We start from the raw sequence: 21,516 nt of genomic DNA, 5'->3' as shown, positions 1-21,516 counted from the left end.
GCCTACTGTTAGTACATTTCACAGGGAGTCAGTGGGGCACAGTTAAGATTTGTTTTAAAATCAGGGACAACCCTGTAAATCAGTCCCAGTTACGAGGTCTGGCCTCTTAATTGTTCAAATATGGTAGTGTTTATCCTGCTCTGATAGTGTGTGTGGTTTGCAAGGTGCTACTGTCACATTATTACCTACTAGCTACCGACTAGCATGGCTGTTTCTCTTCTCACACTAATGTTATACAAACCTACAAGAATTGCCAGTAAAGATACAAGAAAAGCTCTGTGTAATAGCCTTCCTATATTCCCTTTACATTCAGTCCTACTATTTCATGATATATTGCTTTCAGCACAAAGTTCTTGTATATCAGTTATGGCTTAGTGGTAAGTCATGCAGACTAGTGCCTCCAAGGTCCTGGGTTCGAGACTGACAGAGGAATTTTATTTTGCTGCTGAGCAGACTACAGGCCTTGTCATTCAGACTTACTAAGGCACTTTTAAGCAGTTGTAAGTGGGTTACTGCTGGTTTGCGCGGTGCTCACGCATGCGCACTGTTGCTTAGCTTCTCGCACGCACGCTTAGCTAAGCGCACACCCGCTTACTACTCCTCAAAAGTGCCTACTCGCCAAGACACCCGCTAATTTCTTTGAAAGAAAAGAAAATAGGGAGATAGGACAGTGGTGAAAAAGGGGGCACAAAGAGGGTAGGACAGTAGAAAAACAAGCTCAGGATTTGCAGGAAGGATGTAGGAAAGTCCCATAGCTGCCCATTTCTTTATCAGCAACAGCTGTGCATATGTCTGTAATTTGGTGTGACATTTGAAACCTTCCACCTCTGAGAGAGGGGTGAGGACAACAAAATATGTTGTACAGCCAATTGTAATTACCACTTCACATGTCCAGCAGACATGTGTGCAAAATGGGCAGTTATGTATGCGGCGTAATTTTTTTTGCGGGAACAGAGTGCCCTTTTTTTTTTCAGGTGAGAGTGGAATGTGAGGTACAGGAAGTAGGTATATTTGGGGAGGTAAGTAGGGGAGGTTAACAGACAAGACAAACAAGATGCATACAGGGGCGGAGTATGACATGTGGGGGGGAAACACAATTGACGGGGACGGATGTTGGGATATCGCAAGCCCATGAGCCCACAGATGGCAACAGTGGAACTGAGATCCCCACCCATGGGCAGTTGCCACTGTGCCTTCACAGCCCAGGATGGGGCTGTGCTGGGGGCTGTGTAGGACGGGCAGCAGGGACACCCGTGACTTGTGCCACCCGAGCCTCAAGCTCAGAATGCCTGATCTCGCTATGCACCACAGACCTGACACTTTGGAGGGTGAGTGGACAGTCTCCTCTGGCCATGCTTGCAGAGGGGGGACGAGCCCCATCCACTGCAGCGCTTCCACCCGAAGGTGGCACAGGGCCACCGGAGGAGGTTCCGGCCTGGGCACTAGTGCCAGGTGCACTCGCCAGCTGAGGTGGGAGAGGTGGGTCTGCTGGAACCCGCCTTCCCTGTTGTCCTATGTTTAAAAATATTTTATGACATTTTGGGTTAGTAACAAACAATACCATTCAAAATTAGTTGTAACAGCATGCATCAGTATTCCCATTAACCAAACACCCATGAATTCCAAACATTGAACAGCAAGCATAACACATGCATATTTTGAATAACAATACACAATCCAACAGCATGCAGGGTCGATTGATGGCAACAGGCCACCAGGTTTGGATATGTGAACAGGGCGCATGCAGCAACGTACATGCAAATATGTTTGAACCAACAGGACAAATGTCCATAGGACTTGATTGTGAATACACATACCCAGTTTGTTGTGGAATGGCATTATTTGTGAATATAGGGTAGGGTGAAGAAATATTTCATTAACAACTTCATATACATATGCTGTACATCTCTAGTAGCTGCAGATATATATACCCTACAGGTCTTAGTACAGTTTCCTGTATGTAACCTTAGGAATGTTGGTGATAGGGCTGTTACTGATACATTAATATCCATTGCATTTTTATTCATACACATTTCATATCTGGCTATGTTCAGGTACAGCATCCTGCTACATTTCATTTATATGGCTCTAGACAACTGTGGATGTTCATTATTTCATACAACCATACTATCTCCATATTGCAAGGGTACAGCAACATATACAAATTGTGGGACAGACACATTCCAGCTTCAGTACTTTATTTCAAACATTTCACTTTTTGGTTGTGGCTGTTTCATTCATTTCATTATGTCATGACTGCAGTATACTTTATTCAGAAGTTATAACAGCTTTCTTGGTCGATTCATACCACTTTCTCACACTCACTTGTTTTATTTTTACAATTCAAGTTGGTACTTTATTCTAGGCATTATTAACATGTCATACCTGATTACAACAATCCTTTCCAACAGACTCACTTGTTTCATATGGCAAATTTTCTAAGGGGATGTATTTGACACATGTCTATTATCTTTAGCTTGTTTACCACTGATTTTCAGGCTGCTGCAGGTTATTTGATATTACACTTCAGGTGAGTACTCACTATTTCAGACTTGTTTACTTTTTTTCTGGATTACAGGCTGCATCACTTATCTTATCATACAGTACTAGCAGAATCTTTCTTCTAGTGTTATTTGAACTTTATTAATATGTGACTATACTGACCTCTTTTACAAGCTGTCTCACTTATATTGTATAACAATTACAGAAATATAATTACTAGCAACACACCAAACAGCCAGTACTTTTCTTCTCCTTTAATGTAAAATGATCTGGTACCTCGGCAGTTCGCCTTCAAGGTGATCCTTGAAGGCGAACTGCCGAGGTACCAGATCATTTTACATTAAAGGAGAAGAAAAGTACTGGCTGTTTGGTGTGTTGCTAAATATAATTACTAACCTGCTTGGTGGTGCACCCACTCCAGCCTATCACCATAGGCTCGCCGATTTGCGGAACGCACACCTGCAGCTGTAATATAAATGAAGTAATATTGGAACATACATCTCCATAATATCAGCTAGAATAATTCCTTACATACATAATTACATGGATACTTACTCAGTAGTGGGGCGTTGGTCATTTGCCGGGCCTCCTGGATCCAACAGTTCAGTTGGTCCTGCTTCCATCCCTTCAGGTCCGCATGGTGGTGACAGACCTGTTCACCAGTCCTTGGTATGCCTGTGGCACTGGTGAGATCATGTACCAACCGGGTCCATGCCTCTGCCTTATATGCACGCCACAGAACCTGGCCCTGCATGAGTTGAGCCTCATGATCGTGGACTAGGAGCCAAACCATGTATTTGGACTCCTCAACACCCCACCTCTGTGCTCGAATGTGACTACCCTCTCCTACACCTGCCATCCTGACTGCAAATAGGTTCCACAATCAGTTATGCTGTGTATTCCCGCCTATGGGGCTTATATATGCCGTTTTTCCCGCACTTATCTGTGATTGGCCATTTTGGAATTGTATCAGCTTCACAAAACCTGCTTTGTCATGCTTCTATTTCCATTCATTCCTATAAATATGATAATACTGCATTTTTCAGTACAGCTGTCATGGCTTAGTGGTTTAGTACTTTGACTATGATGCACAGTAGCCTGGGTATTGCTTTTTTTATTTTACTACTGCCTAGACAGGCTAGGATGTATGTCTGTTTAAAGGCAGCTTTGATACAGGTTGCTCAACGTTGCCCGCCGGTAAGCTGGTTGGCACGCTGGGCAGCTCCGCGCAAATGGGTTACGCTGGTTAATGCATTATTTGGCTGTGAGCATGCATATTATGCTGTGCAAAATGTTGCGCAGCTACGGGCACACACTTTCAGCGTGTTAAAGCACTGCTCAACTCCGGGCACTCCTATTACACCTGTTAAACCACTGGTCACCTGCAAGCAAACATACTCAGCTTGTTAGAGCACTGCTCAGCTATGGGCACTTATAAAATGTTTTATTTTTTTATTGTGTCAGAGTTCATCATAAAACATGGCCCATTTCATTGCATTTTACTTAAATTATAATTGTATATATATATATATATATATATATATATATATATATATATATACATATATGTCAGGGGATTGTTTCGTGCTTATTTCACTAAAAATAAAAAATGATGTTGTTGGGGCTCGAACCGTGACTGCTTCCTCTTTGGCCGACGTCTCTACCGCTATGCTATTGCTACTTGGCTTATTGTGCAAATTTAGAGCTTATATGCTTTTTCAATGACTGCTAACTGTGGCTGAGCATAGGGCACACCCGCGCAAATGAGCGCAATTACGGGCAAACATTTTTGAAATAAAAAAAAAAATTAAACTGTTCATTTTTACGTTTTACATTTCAGTTGGGTAAATAGTCTGTAGGGACATGTGTGCTGTTGTTTTTCTTGACATTTCCGCGGACTCGCTCGTGGGAGTTTCCTTTTGGGACTGTGATTCTTCTGGGGGCGTGCCCCTTTGCAGGTGTCACCATGCGGACACGCCCCCAACATTGCTACAAGGACCATGTTAGTCTAGGGTGTAATTCAGCATGCCCTCATGAATATGCATGGCATGCTGACATCACCCATTTAACTGCAGCCTCCATGTAAGACTTGATAACTCTTACACGGAGGCTTTGTGAATCCTGCAGCTTGTGTTACAAATGTATTAGAACTGTATGTCATGTGTATATCAAACTGCTTGTACAGATGCTTGTGGTGAAAAGGGTATTTGCAGAGTGCTGTTTGAAATTAGCTACAGAGTGCTCTACTGGAAGAGAACAGAAATTTACATGCACTATTGCAACTGTTTAAATGTATATATTTTAACTGTGGAAACTGGAATACAGGAGGTTAACTTAAAAAAAAATAACAGAAATTAAATTACGTTATGGCTAGGCCATAAAGGATGGTATATTTCAGTTTTTAATTCAGCAAGACATGCAATGTCTGTAGTGGGAAACTTTCCCTATTGTCTTTAGGGTGAAGTAATCGCTAGTCTTGAAAGCATGAAGGAATGCAATTGTTTTAAGACTTCTAGCATCTGCCAGAGACCTTGTCTGTATATTTTTACAGGTATATGCTAAATACTGCCAGCTTCATCAATGGTTGTTTGGCCTGGAAATTAACAGTCAGATGACAAGAAATTATGTAATTTTGCAAGTTATCCCAGCAGTAATATTTGAGATATTAATTTGAAAAGTTTCTTAGTGAGACAGGGTATTCTATATTCGGTCTTGGACCTGACAAGAACCATTCACCACAACATCTGTCTTGCTCTAATGAAGTTAGTCACTAGGAAATAGTAATTCTCTTAGACACAGTCAGGAATATAGTAAAGTTTAGTTTAGATATTGTTCTTTATTTGTTTGAGACTGTACTGCAATGTTATTTTATATTTTCCTGTGATTTTGAAGTCTGATCTCACTGTGGATATATATTAAGTATTGCCTTGTTGTTCCATGGCTATTTATTAAATATATTTAAACTTTTCATTGTGGCTGATCTGTGTAGAGATATTTAAGTTTTGAGAGTACTTGCATATTCATTTGGTGACACTGTGTGGGCCACTCATAATAGCCTTTATTTATTTATTTTTTATTTATTTGCAGTTGTTTAACCAGGATAGTCCATTGGGCCTAATGAACCCGTTTTCAATGGGGTCCTGGGGAGAAAAGCTCCTAAATACATATTACACAAAGATTAATATACACACATAGATTGCATGTAGATTACAGAGGTAAACAAACTATGCTTAATATACTCCTAAAAGCTCCTAAATACATGTTACACAAAGATTAATATACACACATAGATTGTACGAAGATTTCAGAGGTAAACAAACTAAGCTTAATATACACACATAGATTGCAGGTTCATTACAGAGGTAAACAGACTGATCAAAAGTATTTCAATCAAAGGAAATTATATATATTTTTTTTCAGTTGGAATGAGGATAGGTAGTTAGATGGAGTCGGGTCAGGAGTTACTAGGTACTAGAGGCAGGCAAGAATTTGTTATCTGGAATTTGAGAGAAGGAAGGGAAAGGGTGAATGAAGTAGAGTGTTGGTTATGAGGGATGGGAGCATGAGCATTCCCATGTGGAAGTTAGATGGCAGTGGAGTGATTTTTTAAAGGATTGGAGGCTAGTAAAGGCTTGCCCTTGGTCAAACTACTATTTGTATTAGTATTAATATTACACAGTGGGATTGGACACCCTTTGTTAAGGGCCTTAAACTAGCTGATAAGGAGTGACTGGTGGCAGTAGAAACTACGTTATAGTCTGGTGAGAAGGGGGCATAACTAGTAAACCTCTGCCAGCCTTTCCCAGGTGTGTGTATGTGTGTGTGTGTGTGTGTGTGTGTGTGTGTGTGTGTGTGTGTGTGTGTGTGTGTGTGTGTGTGTGTCTGTGTGCGTCTGTGTGTGTGTGCGTGTGTGTGTGTGAGTGTGCGTGTCTGTGTGTGTGTGTGTGTGTGTGTGTGTGTGTGTGTGTGTGTGTGTGTGTGTGTGTGTGTGTGTGTGTGTGTGGGGGGGTGTAAAGCAAACCTCAAAGAGTGTGTGTGTGTGTCATGTACTTGGGCAGGAACACTAAGCACTGGTTGGACAGAGAGGGGGCTGGAGTTCTTGGCTTGGTCACTCAGCCGAGATCTCAACTCTATAACTGTGCCAGTGGGAAGTCTTTTTGGGGCTCTGAAGAAATAGGGAGAAGCCAGCCTGGATTGACTGTGGTCTCTGTGTGCTCTTAAGGGAAATCACACTTGATGCAGACAACTGCATCAGGAAATATTGTGTGTGTAGTTGTCATCCTCTCAGTGAATGTTCCCCCACTGTTGCCAGTGATGAGGATTGAGACTTCTTAATTATTGGTCCAGTGGTAGGGTGTCACATATTGGTTGGCAGTGGTGGGATATCCACATCACTTATTGGCTGGCAGTCGTGGGATCACCACATCACACATTGGGATTTAGTGGTGTGGATATTGAATTCCTGTAGCCTGTACTGTCAGGCAGCCACACAGTAGACATTCAGAGTTTCATATCACAAAAGTTGTATTTATTTTTTGTTAGCTTAGTTAGTCAGGGAGAGCAGACAAGGATGTCAGCAGAGGATTATGGCAAGTTGACAAGGAGCCAGTTGGCTAAGATGTGCCAAGCCAAAGGACTGGTGCATGCCAACTTGACTAAAGCAGAAATTATTGCAGCCTTAACCACAGCTGAACAGCAGACCAGCAATCAGGAGGACAACCAGACTGGCCTTGGGGATGTACAACTCTCAGAAAATGGATAGTCCAACTTTGCCTCAGAGGACTTAAAAATTCATCTAGAGTTAAAGACAGTTGAACTGGATGCCAAATATTTGGAACTAGTATCAGCAAACAGATTGCATCAGGATAAACAAATGAAATTAGTATCAGCAATGAATCTAGAAGTTGAAGAAAATTAGAGGAGAAGCAACATAAAAAGGAGATGCTGACTCTTCACCAGGGTTATGGAGGTAATGGGATAGGGAATAACCAAAGCCCAGAAGCAACAAAGGTCAGTAAATTTCTTTGACAATTTACAGAGGGTGATAATTTTGATAGTTTTATTCATATGTTTGAAATGGTATGTAAAAAAGGATAATGTTGGCCAAGGGCTCTAGGCACGGTTCCTGACCCCCTTACTCCATGGTAAAACTGTAAATACTGTTTCTAAATTGTCTAATACTGATTGCTTAAATTATAATACAGTTAAAAATTGTTTATTAGAGTGTTTTAAGTTAATACCTGAAGCATATAGAAAAAAAGTTCTGTGAGCATAGACATAAGGCAGATGAATGTGTATGTGAATATATTGCTGAACTAAGCACTTGTTTTCACAGGTGGGTGAGTACGTGTCAGGTCACCACTTTTTAAAGGCTGGCAAACCTTTTGGTGAGGGAACAAGCCCTTAGCACTTTGCCTGAGGACATGAAAATCTGGTTGGCAGATAGGAAATTCAATACCACACATGTGTTGGGGAAAAGGGAGACCTATACCTAGCAAGCAGGGCATTACTGCACAGGAAAGACATACCCAGTGCTGCACATGGCTCTAATTAAAGCCATGGGGGGGCAGCCTAAACTGCCCCAACAGAGTCCACCAGTAACAGGGAAGCCACTAGTTCAGTTAAATGGCCAGGATCAAGGGTTAAATGTTTTAAATGTAACTAGTGGGGCCATGTAGCATATAGATGTCACAGAGGCAAGGTGGGGAACAAAAGCTCAGGGAGCCTGTAAGTGGAAATGACAGAATGCCAGTGGTAAGTTGTATGGAGAAAACAAGGTACCAAACTACCACAAGAGGTTTTATCCTATCTTAGTAGAGGAGAAACAGGTCACTGCTAAGAGAGACACAGCCTCTGACCTAACCATTGTGAAGCTTGCAATGGTTAAAGAGGATTGCTACTTACCTGGGCAGTCTAACCCATCAGAGCTTTAGGAGGGTCCCCATTGCAAAAATCCTTGGCTAGGGTTCACCTTGACTGGGAGGATGGAAAGGGAAGCAAGAAAGTGTGTTTGAGGATATCCCTGCAGATGTCCTGATAGGGAATAATTTTGATAATGCAGTACCTTGTGTACATGCAGTTGCACGCAGTCAGGCTTGGAAACAGGCATGTGGGTCTGGTAGTCTGGGGTGACCCATACAGAGTGAACACTTGAAACCAGGACTGGTGAGGTGGCTGCTTTATGGAGGGAGCTACCATGTAGCAGTGAGATGGAAGGTGAGCCACAGCTGCTTGTGGGTACTGATGTTCCCTTGGACAGAGTGACTGCAAGGGCAAAGGTGAGTAGTAGTACCAAGGCTGACAGTGGGGCACTGCTGTCAGAGATTACCAGACTTCCTGTGGAAGGGGAGCTGAAAGGTTACAAAGAGACAGGCTCAGCTCTCAGACCCTACCTTACAAGTCTTGAGGGAGCTGTCCAGGTAGTTGTCTGATTCTCAAGGAAAAAAGAAATCTGTTTACTGGGACAAAGGGTTACTGTATAGAGAATGGATCCCTGAGCGAGGGCTAGAGTGTGAGAGAATACAGCAGTTGGTAGTGCCCAGAGAGTACCATCTGGCACTTCTAGCCATAGGCCATGACATTCCCTTTGAAGGTCATATATGCATAAAGCATACCAAGAGACATTTAATGCAGAGCTTTTATTGGTCTGGGATTTCCAGGGATATAACCGGGTACTGTAGGACCTATGAGCAGTGCCAAAAAGTAGGCAAGGCAGGAGACAAGGTCAAAGATCCTTTAATGCCTTTGCCTGTGATTGAGGAGCCATTTCAGAGGGTAGCTATAGATATTGTGGAGCCTCTGTGTACCCCAAGTCTCACAGAGAAGAAGTATATCCTAGTGGTATATATAGCACAACAACACCACCACACTTCATTTCGATAGATGAACAAATGAAACAAATCTTCTAGTAAAACTGTTTTAATTCTAGCGCCTCAGTGAAAACACCTTCTTGGAATACAAATCTCATCAAACATCAAGCTTATATACACATTATATATCAATTAAATAATTAATTAACTAATTAAGCTATTTATCCCTTAAAGCAAACTTCTCCAATTCAGTTCCACATGAAGTCCCATAGGGACAAATGTATTAAACTTCAAAATATAAATACTTTCTTTATACAAAAGTTTTTCCTTTAAGACCTTTTTTTTCTATACAAAAACAATTATTCTGTTCTAGAATGCTTCTCTTCAACAATGAATGATCATTATAATGCAATTTCATAAAGTGAGCAGCAATTGCTTTTTCTTGTTTACAATTTTTAATGTCCCTAATATGTTCCATAAATCTTAACTGGAACATCCTCTTTGTTTCTCCTACATAAAACATATTACAAGGACAACTTAAAATATAAATTACCCCCTTAGACTCACATGAAAATCTATTTTTAGGAGTAAAAGAAATATTATTAATACATTCAAAATGATTGACAATGTGTGGACACAATGGACATCTCCCACATTTAATTGCACCTGTTTCCGTCAACATTATAGGTACTAGTAAATCTGGTAAAGCAAATAATCCATGGACTAACATGTCCCTTATGCTTCTACCTCTCACATGCGATCTCAAGAGATGTCTTGGCAAAACATTTACCAAACATTTATCATGCATCAAAAATTTCCAATAATGCTCCAACATCTCTATTATTTCCTTAGTTCTAATATTATACACAGAGACAAAATAAACCTGTTGCATTTGACTTAATTTCAGTTCCTCCATCTCATGTATTATTTTATCTGACATTGCACATGGCTGGCTGGACAGGTTCAGTGCACTTCTCTCCCTCCCCCCAAGTGGAGAGATATCTATACCAAACGATTGCAGCCCCCAAACATCTGTTTCTCTTAATTTGATTATTTACATTCCTATAGTGTAACCTATATATTGCCTCCTTAACCATATCTGGACTATACCCGCTCTTTATAAACATGTTTGCCGATTTACAAATTTCATTCTGCTGTGGTGGTGGTGCTGCGGTAGTGTTGTCGCCTCACAGTACGACGTTGTCCTGTTCGATTCTCAGCTATAGCATCTTTTGTGTGGAGACTGTGTGAATGGGTGTACCTTTGTTGAAGGTTGTGTGTCAGGGCTGGCAACTCGGCATGTAAAAATCTACTGCCAATCATTAGCAGACCGGAGTTCTGCTGTGGCGACCCCTAACCTGGAAAAGCCTGAAGACATTCTTCAAAATATCTTCCTTATTACAAATTCTTGACAACCTTAAGAATTCATTATATGGAAGGGAAGCTATTGTATGGGGTGGATGGCAACTAGATGCATGTAAAAACTGGTTACCATCAGTAAATTTTCTATGTACTCCTGTCACGATGGTACCATTTTCCTTGCCCTCTAACTCAAATCCATTAAATGTACCTTTAGTCTTTGAATGGGAGGAAGAAGTGTGGCAAAAGGAGATACTGCCAGCCCAGCTAGCTGGAATTTTGTAAATAATAATATGTCATTGGTGAAAATTGAAATGATTTATAGAAGATGCTTGTGTTACAAACATATTAGAACTGTTTGTCATGTGTATATCAAACTGGTTGTATAGATGCATGTGGTGAAAAGGGTATTTGCAGAGTGCTGTTTGAAATGTAGCTGCAGTGTGCTCTACTGGAAGAGAACAGAAAGGTACATGCACTATTGTAACTGTTTAAATGTATATATTTTAATAGTGAAAACTGGAATATAGGAGGCTAACTTCAGAAAAATAACTGAAATTAAATTGCTTTATGGCTAGGCCATAAAAGATGGTGGTATCTTTCACTTTTCAATACAGCAAGAGACACAATGTCTGTACTAGGAAAAGTTCTGTACTGTCTTTAGGGTGAAGTAATAGCTAGTCTTGAAAGTGGGGTTGCCACCTTTCATTGTGATGAAAAGCGGACTTAGGCCATGCCCCCTTGCACATTGCCTAACCACACCCATTTCCTACCCAATTCCCATTTTGTGATGTCATAATCATGTCACCCAAAGGGAACACCCTCTTTTTCCATTCATAATGCCTTCTTTCTGCGGATTTACTATGCTTTTTGTAAAAAAAGCACAGTAAATCCTCAGACTTGACAAACTTCTATAGTCTGTTTCTTTTTCTGAAACAGAATACTGGAGCTTGTACAGTGTTATCCAAGCTACCGGACAATCAGTTGGATTTCCAGACAGTCCAGAAAAAAATGGATAGGTGGCAATGCTACTTGAAAGCATGAAGGAATGAAATTGTTTTATGACTTCCAGCATCTGCCAGAGATCTGAGGAGAAGTTTTTGTCTGTATATTTTTACAGGTAGATGCTAAATAATGCCAGCTTCATCAATGGTTGCTTGGCCTGCAAACTAGTAGTCAGATGATAAGAAATGATGTCATTCTGCAAGTTATCCCAGCACTAATATTTGAGATATTAATTTGAGAAGTCTCTTAGTGAGACAGGACATTCTGTATTCAGTCCTGCACCTGACAAGAACCATTCACCACAACATCTGCCTTGCTCTAATGAAGTAAGTCACTAGGGAATATTAATTCTCTTAGATACAGTCAGAAATATAGTAAAGCTCAATTGATGCTTTTCTTTATTTGTTTGAGATGGTACTGCAATGTTATTTTAAATATTCATGTGATTTTGAACTGTGATGTCAATGTGAATTTATATTTAGTATTGTCTTGTTCTTTTATTATTTATTAGTAAATATATTTAAACTTTTCATTGTGGCTGATCTGTGTAGAGATAAATAAGTTTTGGGAGTACTTGCATATTTATTTGGTAACAGTGTGTGGGCCACTCCTAATAGCCTTCCTCTTGGTCAAAATACCATATGTATAAGTATTAATATCACAGGGTAAGATTGGACACCCTTTGTTGAAATTATGCCCTATGCTGACCGTCTAAAAAAACTCCACCTATAATCTGTCGCATATCGTCTACTCAGAGGCGATCTCTACTTAATGTACAAAGCCATGCAAACCCAGAGTTGTTGAACATGTTATACTTAAAGAAATCCCAATCCCTCAGAGACACACACTCCAGGGATCTAAACCTTGTCATCACAATGAACAAAACATGCTTGAGGGATACGTTCCTGACCCAGAGACTCCCCAGAGTCTGGAACAGACTGCCGTACATGTCAAGCAGAGTACCTCTTTGGCCCTCTTCAAAAGGAATCTTGATGATTAGATGGGAGATAGGAAATTCACCCCGAGGATCACATCAGTCACTGTGCTAGACAGGGGTCCAGGGAAGTAAATACTGTGGGAAGAAATAGCCAGGGAATTGTTATGGCTAGGCTTGTATAGGCCCTAGGGCCGATAGACTAGTACCAACCTATGAACCTATGAACCTATGAAGGCCTTAAACTAGCAGATAAAGAGTGGCTGGTGGCAGTATAAGCTACCTTGTAGTCTGGGCAGAAGGGGGTATAGTTAGTAAACCTGTGCCAACCATTTCCAGGTGCATGTGTATATATGTGTGTGTGTGTGTGTGTGTGTGTGTGTGTGTGTGTGTGTGTGTGTGTGTGTGTGTGTATGTGTAAATCAAACCTCAAAGAGTGTGTGTGTCAGCTACTTGGGCAGATTACTAAGCACCGATTGGACAGAGAGGGTGCTGAAGGTCTTGGCTTGGTCACTCAGCTGAGATCTCAGCTCTATAGCTGTGCCAGTGGGGAGTCTTATTGGGGATCTGGAGAAAGAGGGAGAAACAAGCCTGGACTGACTGTGGTCTCTGTGTACTCTTAAGTGAAATTGCACTTGATGCAAAGAGCTGCATCTGGAAATGTGTGTGTGCTTGTCATCCTCTCAGTGAACATTTCCCCACTGTTGCTAGTGGTGAGGACTGAGGATCCTTGGTTACTGGTCCAGTGGTGGGTCATCGCAGCATAGAATAAGACAGCAGATGGTAAGGCATGGATGACAGCACAGAATGGCATTTAGTCTGCTTAGAGGCCAAAATTATGACATATAGAGAATTTGTGGGTGGGGCCATGCATAGGTCATTAAAAATAATTAAAGGTCTTTTATTAAGGAAGCAGAGGCAATAAGTAAGAGAGAAAAGATGAAAGTGGGTGAAGTTCAAAATTAAGACCTATGAGAAAAACTGCAGAATCTGTAGGAAACCTAAATGCAGGCAGAGACTGAGAGGAGAGAAGCAGTATGGGCAAACAGCCTGGTAAAGTTATTGATATAGGGGTTAAAAGACCAAAGAAGTCTGGCTTGGATGGAGAAACTAAACTGAACTTAAAGGAAGGGAAACATATCTAGTAATACGAAAAGAAGTGCAGATTTTGGAATGTTTTGTATGGAGTTGTACAGGATAAGGGTCGTGAAGAGGAAGGCAGTATGTTTGCAGAATGGGAGGGTCTGAATTTAAGACAAGAAGACTAAATTTGTTAGTAGGGAGACTGAAGGAGGCAGTAATGGGGGTGAGTGAAGTATATGAAAAAAGGAAAAGAAGGAACAGATGATTTCCCTCTGGACTTCTATACATTGTTTGGATTAAGTATTGAGAAAGAAATGGGCCATTTCTTTAATAATGTAGGAAGTGACAAAAATGTTCCAAAGTCAATGGTGTATGCTGAGATGGTAGTGTCGTATAAAATGAAGAGGTAGGGGTAGGAATAGAAGCTAGAAAAGAACAGGCAGATTTCATTGAGCAATACTGACACAAAAATGTATGTGAGGGAATTAGCTGCAAGGTTAGATGTAATTCTACCTAAAATGGTTAGAAATTCCCAGACAGATTTTGTGAAGGATAGCTCATCTTCAAATCACAGGAGATTGCTAAAGAATTTTATAAGCTGGTGAGAGAAAAGGAGAACTACAGGGCTGGTATAATGTTAATGGGCATCGGTTCAAGTTAGATGGAACTTTATGTCTTTTCTGACCCTCCCACAGGCAGCGAGGGATTGTCTTGTGTTAATAGAAGTGCTTTGGATATATAAGACCCATGGAATGTTTATCAGGGTTAACAGGGGTCTCTTTGAGGCAATCAGACTGAAAGAGGGACTAGGCAAGACTGTCACCAAGATTATTTATATTGATAATGGGGATGTTAGCACAGAGACTGAGAAAACAAATATCTGGATAAGGAAAGAAAGAGCAGCATGGAAGTGTGAATTAATCATGCCACTTTGTTCCTAGAGGAGGAAGAATGCATGCTGCCACAAGAAATGGAGATATTTCACTAGTATGATAGGGAGACAGAGCTTGTGTCAACCAAAAGAGTTGTTGGTCAGATATTGGGTTTGATAGGAGGAAGGGTATCAGTGGGTTGTCCATAATCAGGAGGGAGGTAAGTATTTAGGAGAATGGACTTTTATTATGTTAGAGGAAATAAGGAGAACACTCTGGCTCCAGAAAGCCTTTTTTGCAGATTCAATTCTGTGTTCTTTGGACCATCTATGAACTTTGTCACTTCTTGAGAAACCATGATGCTAACTACGTTTGGAGTAAACAATAGGTGCAACAGAACAAGAGTGAGCCAACTAACAGGACAATGATAAGCCAAATGGATTGCAGTTTAGCTGCTACTACTAGCATTTCATTTATTCAGTCTTTTTGTGAACTCTAAGGCTAACATTGGCAAACAGGCCTTTCGTTGGCACTCCAGTTGATGCAGATACCAGGAGAAACAGTTACAGGTTTTATAGTTTTCTATTAAGTAATTTGGCTCTGGCTGACATAAGCAAAACTGACCTCTGCCCCAGCAGGTACCATTCCTTCTAGCAATAAAGATGTTAATATTTGAATCAAAGATTGTGAGAAAAATTGTATATGTTTGTTAGACAATTGTTTTGTGACAGAATAAAAAAAATGTGTACCCAAAGAACCCGGAATGTTAAAATGCCCTAATGGCATTACTGAGGAATCATCAGGCTACAATGAATTAATAGACATTTTCAAAGAATATGGCTGTGATCTTATGAATATCCTGGTTAGACATTCTAAAAACACAATAAAAGACTTGACTACTGAACTGGATATCTCAGATTGCACTATTTTAAATTAGGTATTTCACTGCAAATATTCAAAGTATAATGACATCTACCTTAGGCTAGAGAAGTTTGATTTTGGTGCATTTGTCAGAAACAAATGTTTCTGGGAGATCTCAGAGAATATACTCATAGTGGAACATATTATATTAAAACCACCAACCAACTGCAGGACCAAGAAAACAAGATAAAGAAAGAGTTCTACAAAAGGAGATTCATCAGAGTATTTTCACAACAAGGAATTACACCTCCCCTTCCTTCCCCTCTCTGGAAATCACACAAAAGTGTGGAAAAATAGCAGTCATTAGTATCATCAGGAGAAATCCAACCCTTAATAACAACTTCCTTCAGGTAAAATAAACAGCAAAAGAACTACACATAGTAGAACCAGGGGGCCTGCAGTTGGTATGAAATCACAATGAACCCCAGTGGTTAGGGTAAAGCATACCATCTATTTTCCTGTATTTAATTTGATCTACCATGCATTTTTTGTTTTTGAATTGAAACCTTTAAGCAAAGGGATAAGTTACGTAAAATGTAAAAAAGCAGCAATCTGTATCACTTTAGTGGAAGTCAAATATTTTGTACATATAAGTGTAGTGTACATTACCTTTTAAATAGACTATCCTTAACAATGAGGAATATAACAATCTTAAAGAAAAATAAGCACTATTAACACATTTTTTACTAAATGTTGTCTTCCGTTGAAGATGCCCATGATACTGAGATCAGAGCAGTCGTAGACCAGCCACTTAGCAAAGGTTTATAAAAAAGAGAGAAAAGAAATTAACAATGAAAGAGATAACGGTAGTGGAGTAGTATTATTGATACCACAGGATCATCATCTTCTTTCGGCTGTTCCCATTAGGGGTCACCACAGTGGATCATCTGTTTCCTTTTCTTCCTGCCCTCTGCATCTTGCTCTGTCACACCAACCACCTGCATGTCCTCTCTCACCACATCCATAAACTTAATCTTAGGCCTTCCTTTTTTCCTGTTACCTGGTAGCTTCATCCTTAGCATCTTTTCCCAATATACTCAGCATCCCTCCTCAGCACATGTCCAAACCAATGTAATCTTGCCTCTCTGGCTTTGTCTCCAAACCTTCCAACCTGGGCTGACCCTCTAATATACTTATTCCTAATCCTGTCCACCCTCGTCACACCCAGTGCAAATCTTAACATCTTTAACTCTGCCACATCCAGCTCAAACTCCTGCCTTTTTGTCAATGCCACTGTCTCCAACCCATATAACATAGCTGGTCTCACTACCCTCTTGTAGACCTTCCCTTTCACTCTTACAGGTACTCGTCTGTCACAAATCACTCCTGACACTTTTCTCCACCCACTCCATCCTGCCTGTACTCTCTTCTTCACCTCTCTTCCACACTCACCGTTACTCTGAACTGTTGACCTCAAGTATTTAAACTCATCCAGCTTCGCCACCTCTACTCCTTGCATCCTCACCATTCCTCTATCCTCCTTCTCATTCACATACATATATTCTGTCTTAGTCCTGCTGACCTTCATTCGTCTTCTCTCTAGAGCATATCTCCACCTCTCCAGGGTCTCCTCAACCTGCTCCCTACTCTCACTACAGATCACAATGTCATCTGCAAACATCATTGTCCACGGGGACTCCTGTCTCATCTCATCTGTCAACCTGTCCATCACCATTGCAAATACGAAAGGGCTCAGAGTTGATCCTTGATGTAACCCCACCTCCACCTTAAAAGCATCCGTCACTCCCACCGCAGACCTCACCACTGTCACACTACCCTCGTACATATCGTGTACCACACTTACATACTTCTCTGACACTCCTGACTTCCTCATACAATACCACAACTCTTCTCTAGGCACCCTGTCATATGCTTTCTCTAAGTCTACAAAAACACAATGCAACTCCTTCTGACATTGTCTGTACTTCTCCATCAATTCTCTCAGAGCAAACATCGCATCTGTAGTGCTCTTTCCCGGCATGAAACCATACTGCTGATCACTAATCATCACTTTCCTTCTTAATCTAGCGTCCACTACTCTTTCCCATAACTTCATGCTGTGACTGATCAATTTAATCCCTCTGTAGTTACTACAGCTCTGCACATCACCCTTATTCTTAAAAATTGGTACCAAAACACTTTTTCTCCATTCCTCAGGCATCCTCTCACTTTCCAAGATTTCATTAAACAATCTGGTTAAAAACTCCACTGCCATTTCACCTAAATACTTCCATGCTTCCACAGGTATGTCACCTGGGCCAGCAGTCTTTCCATTCTTCATTCTCTTCATAGCTATCCTTACTTCATCCTTGCTAATCCATTGTACCACAGAATTTATTTTGGAAATGCAGTGTTTGATGCAAGATGGAGAGGATGATAAGTTTGCTTTGTTTTATATCAACAAAGTTTACAAACAAACAGACAATTACTAGAACTGGTATATATATAAACCAAATTTGTACAGATTTGTATAATTGTCTTTATCCTGAGCAGACATGAATAGTAGCATTTTTTTGCAATTATTAATATTCCTAAGTCAATGTTTAAAACATCATTAAAACCTATTGTTTCTGCAGTGGGTTCAAAGACAGGACTATTAGCCATTTTGACTTTTGAGCATTTTGTTTAGAGTTACTGAAGTATGTAGATTTTTTCCAGTGGAAAGATTATGTGCAACTGATGACGTAAAACATCTATACACAGTGACACCCAAAATATTGGTATTAAAATTGTTCACAATTATCTATATGATATCAACTTTCAGGGAACTGTTACTCTGAATACTTTATGTGAAATCTTGTACTTTCTAACAACTTCTTTGTTTTCTTTTACATCACTAGTGTTGGGTAAGTGGGAAAAACAACATATTTAATCCATTATATAAAAACACATTTTATACATGTTGTATTGATAACATATTTTTGTACGGCAAGGAAGTGAAATTAACTAGAAAATTGTATAAGCATTTGAACAATACATTGTCATTTCTATTTTGCAAAGGTAAATGGTCATGAATAACTATATTTTATGGATGCAGCAATTTATTTGGGCAGAGTTATCAGCAATGGGCCAGATTCCAAAATAGGTGATCTCAGTGTATGTCTGCCTTGATTCTGACCTGCTCTCAGTGTAAGTGACTTACTTCAGTGTAAGGTCTATCTATAAACAGGCTTACTACATGGAACAGATTCCAAAAGACCTACTCTCAGACTGCTGTCAGTATAAGTGGTCATTTACATTTAGAGCAAGTCTTCTAACCAGGCCCAATGTCTCTTCTACAATGTATAACTAACCCACTGTCAGTAACACCTATTTACATGCACATAGAAACTCCCAGTTTGTGAAAAAGAAAGTTGTTAAGGATCAAGCTATCAGGTTATCCAAGTTGATTGCAGATAACTGATTGTCCCTACAGGAATTACATATTTTAAAACAAATGTTTTTTACAAAGGTTACAGAAGTAATATGTGTGTGATGGGCTTTTTTTCCTGATGTTGTGGTAAAACGGAACAATATGTATAAACTTACCTTGATGAGGAATACTGGTGAACTTACTGTACTGGGTACTTACCAGGTTACTTTTAATCAGAGTTTCTCATTACAGAACAACTTTGATTATTCCAGTATTGCACAGATTATTTATAATCGCTGGAAGAATTTGAAAGGTAGTCAAACAGTTACACAAATTCAGCAAGAACCTCCAGTTTACATATAAATAGTATAAATCTGAAGCTTATTTTGAATGCAGCCATGGAAAATGTTGATATTGTATGTACACAAAAGTACAATGGAACTTAAAACTACAGCATTTGTAAGTATTACAGTTACATTTATGTCAGCCATAATGTGAACTTGACTCACTTACTAAAAACAATAGGTGCTAGAGCACATTTTGACTGTAACAGTAATTATGTAGTTTATCTAGCCATCTGTGATAGCTATGAAGCATTCTACATAGGTAAGACTTCTTGCAGACTGTGTTAGAGGAAGATCTACTTTATTAACTTGAACATCAACTTTTGAATTTCATCAATTTTCATCTGAACTGTTAGCTAATGATTTATTCACAATTGGTGGCAACATTTTAAAAAATATATTTTTGTAGGGACTAAGCCCCACTGCATTGCTTAATGAGCCCAACCACCTTTGGACTATAAATATGCTGCCTCCAAGCTAACCCAAATGTGTGAAATGTAAATTTGCACACACAGTCCCTCTGTTAAACTGTATTGCAGAGGAATATACAGATGGACATTCAGCTGTGAGTAAATGCGCTGTAAGCAGTTGAACTTCAGGTGTCTAAATGATAACCCATAGAGTGCTCTATAGAAACATTTCCTGGCTTTTTCTTGGTTTAGAAAATGCTGTTTTTTGAGTGGTGACATAAAGACATTTTTAAAGACTAAGCAGCTCCATTGCTAACTCAGGCTACATGCCACAGCAAATCCTCTTTGAGTGATGCTGTAACTACTAAATGTGTAGTAAAAGAAAGGTAGCTTAGTTTTGCATTTTTATATTAAAGTAAAAAAATGGCAAAATGGTTCAGATTCAAGTGGTATGCAATAAAACCAAAACAAACCACTAATGACAACTTAGTGAGGACAAAGGCACAACAAAATTTAATAAAAGGTTAAGCGCTTTTGACTTTTTAGTCTTCTTCAGAATCATTATTAAAATAAAAGCATCATGGCTTTAAATTTGAATAATACCTGAATTATGTTTAAATTTATGGTTGATCAGATTGTGTCGCGTGTTACTCACACAGTTGTATATAGGTAGTGACTGGTACCAGCTCTTCATTTTGATGATGTCTAAAATAACAAGAACAATTATCTAAATCATTTTAACTGAATTCTTGTATGTTAGTGAAAAGCATAAAGGAGAGGATGTTACTAAAGGTGTTGTAGAGGTTCATGGACAACTCTTAGCTAGTAGCATCTACTTCTTCTTCTTCTTCCGGCTGCTCCCGTTAGGGGGTGCCACAGCAGATCAACTGTTTCCATTTCTTCCTGTCCTCTGCATCTCGCTCTGTCACACCAACCACCTGCATGTCCTCTCTCACCACATCCATAAACCTTATCTTAGGCCTTCCTCTTTTCTTGTTACCTGGCAGCTTCATCCTTAGCATTTTTTCCCAATATACTCTGCATCCCTCCTCAGCACATGTCCAAACCAACGTAATCTTACCTCTCTGGATTTGTCTCCAAACCTTCCTACCTGGGCTGACCCTTTAATATACTTATTCCTAATCCTGTCCATCCTCGTCACACCCAGTGCAAATCTTAACATCTTCATCTCTGCCACGTCAAGCTCTAACTCCTGCCTTTTTGTCAGTGCCACTGTCTCCAACCTATATAACATAGCTGATCTCACTACCTTCTTGTAGACCTTCCCTTTCACTCTTACTGGTACTCGTCTGTCACAAATCACTCCTGACACTCTTCTCCACCCACTCCATCGTGCCTATACTCTCTTCTTCACCTCTCTTTCACACTCACCATTACTCTGAACTGTTGATCCCAAGTACTTAAACTCATTCACCTTCGTCACCTCTACTCCCTGCATCCTCACCATTCCTCTATCCTCCCTCTCATTCACACACATATATTCTGTCTTAGTCCTGCTGACCTTCATTCGTCTTCTCCTCTCTAGAGCATATCTCCACCTCTCCAGGGTCTTCTCCACCTGTTCCCTACTCTCACTACAGATCACAATGTCATCTGCAAACATCATAGTCCACAGGGACTCCTGTCTGATCTTGTCTGTCAACCTGTCCATCACCATTGCAAATAAGAAAGGGCTCATAGCTGATACTTGATGTAATCCCACCTCCACCTTAAACGCATCTGTCACTCCCACCGCTGACCTCACCGCTGTCATACTACTCTCGTACATATCCTGTACCACTCTTACATACTTCTCTGACACTCCCGACTTCCTCATACAATACAACAACTCCTCTCTAGGCACCCTGTCATATCATCATCTTCTTTCAGCTGTTCCCGTTAGGGGTCACCACAGCACATCACCT

At 40.2% G+C, this 21,516-nt stretch overlaps 1 protein-coding gene across 1 annotated transcript in view; it reads right to left on the bottom strand.

Annotated features, from left to right (window-relative positions):
• The window catches only part of LOC122810698, a 164,986-nt gene that overhangs the window by 84,455 nt on the left and 59,015 nt on the right, over nt 1–21,516 (bottom strand). The gene's annotated exons all lie outside the window — the stretch shown is intronic.

Source organism: Protopterus annectens, chromosome 9.part0, assembly GCF_019279795.1.
Source record: "Protopterus annectens isolate FY-2018-M chromosome 9.part0, PAN1.0, whole genome shotgun sequence".
Taxonomy (NCBI): Eukaryota; Metazoa; Chordata; order Ceratodontiformes; family Protopteridae; genus Protopterus; species Protopterus annectens.
The sequence above is the reverse complement of the archived record's forward strand: the minus strand, read 5'-3'. Positions and strand labels throughout refer to the sequence as shown.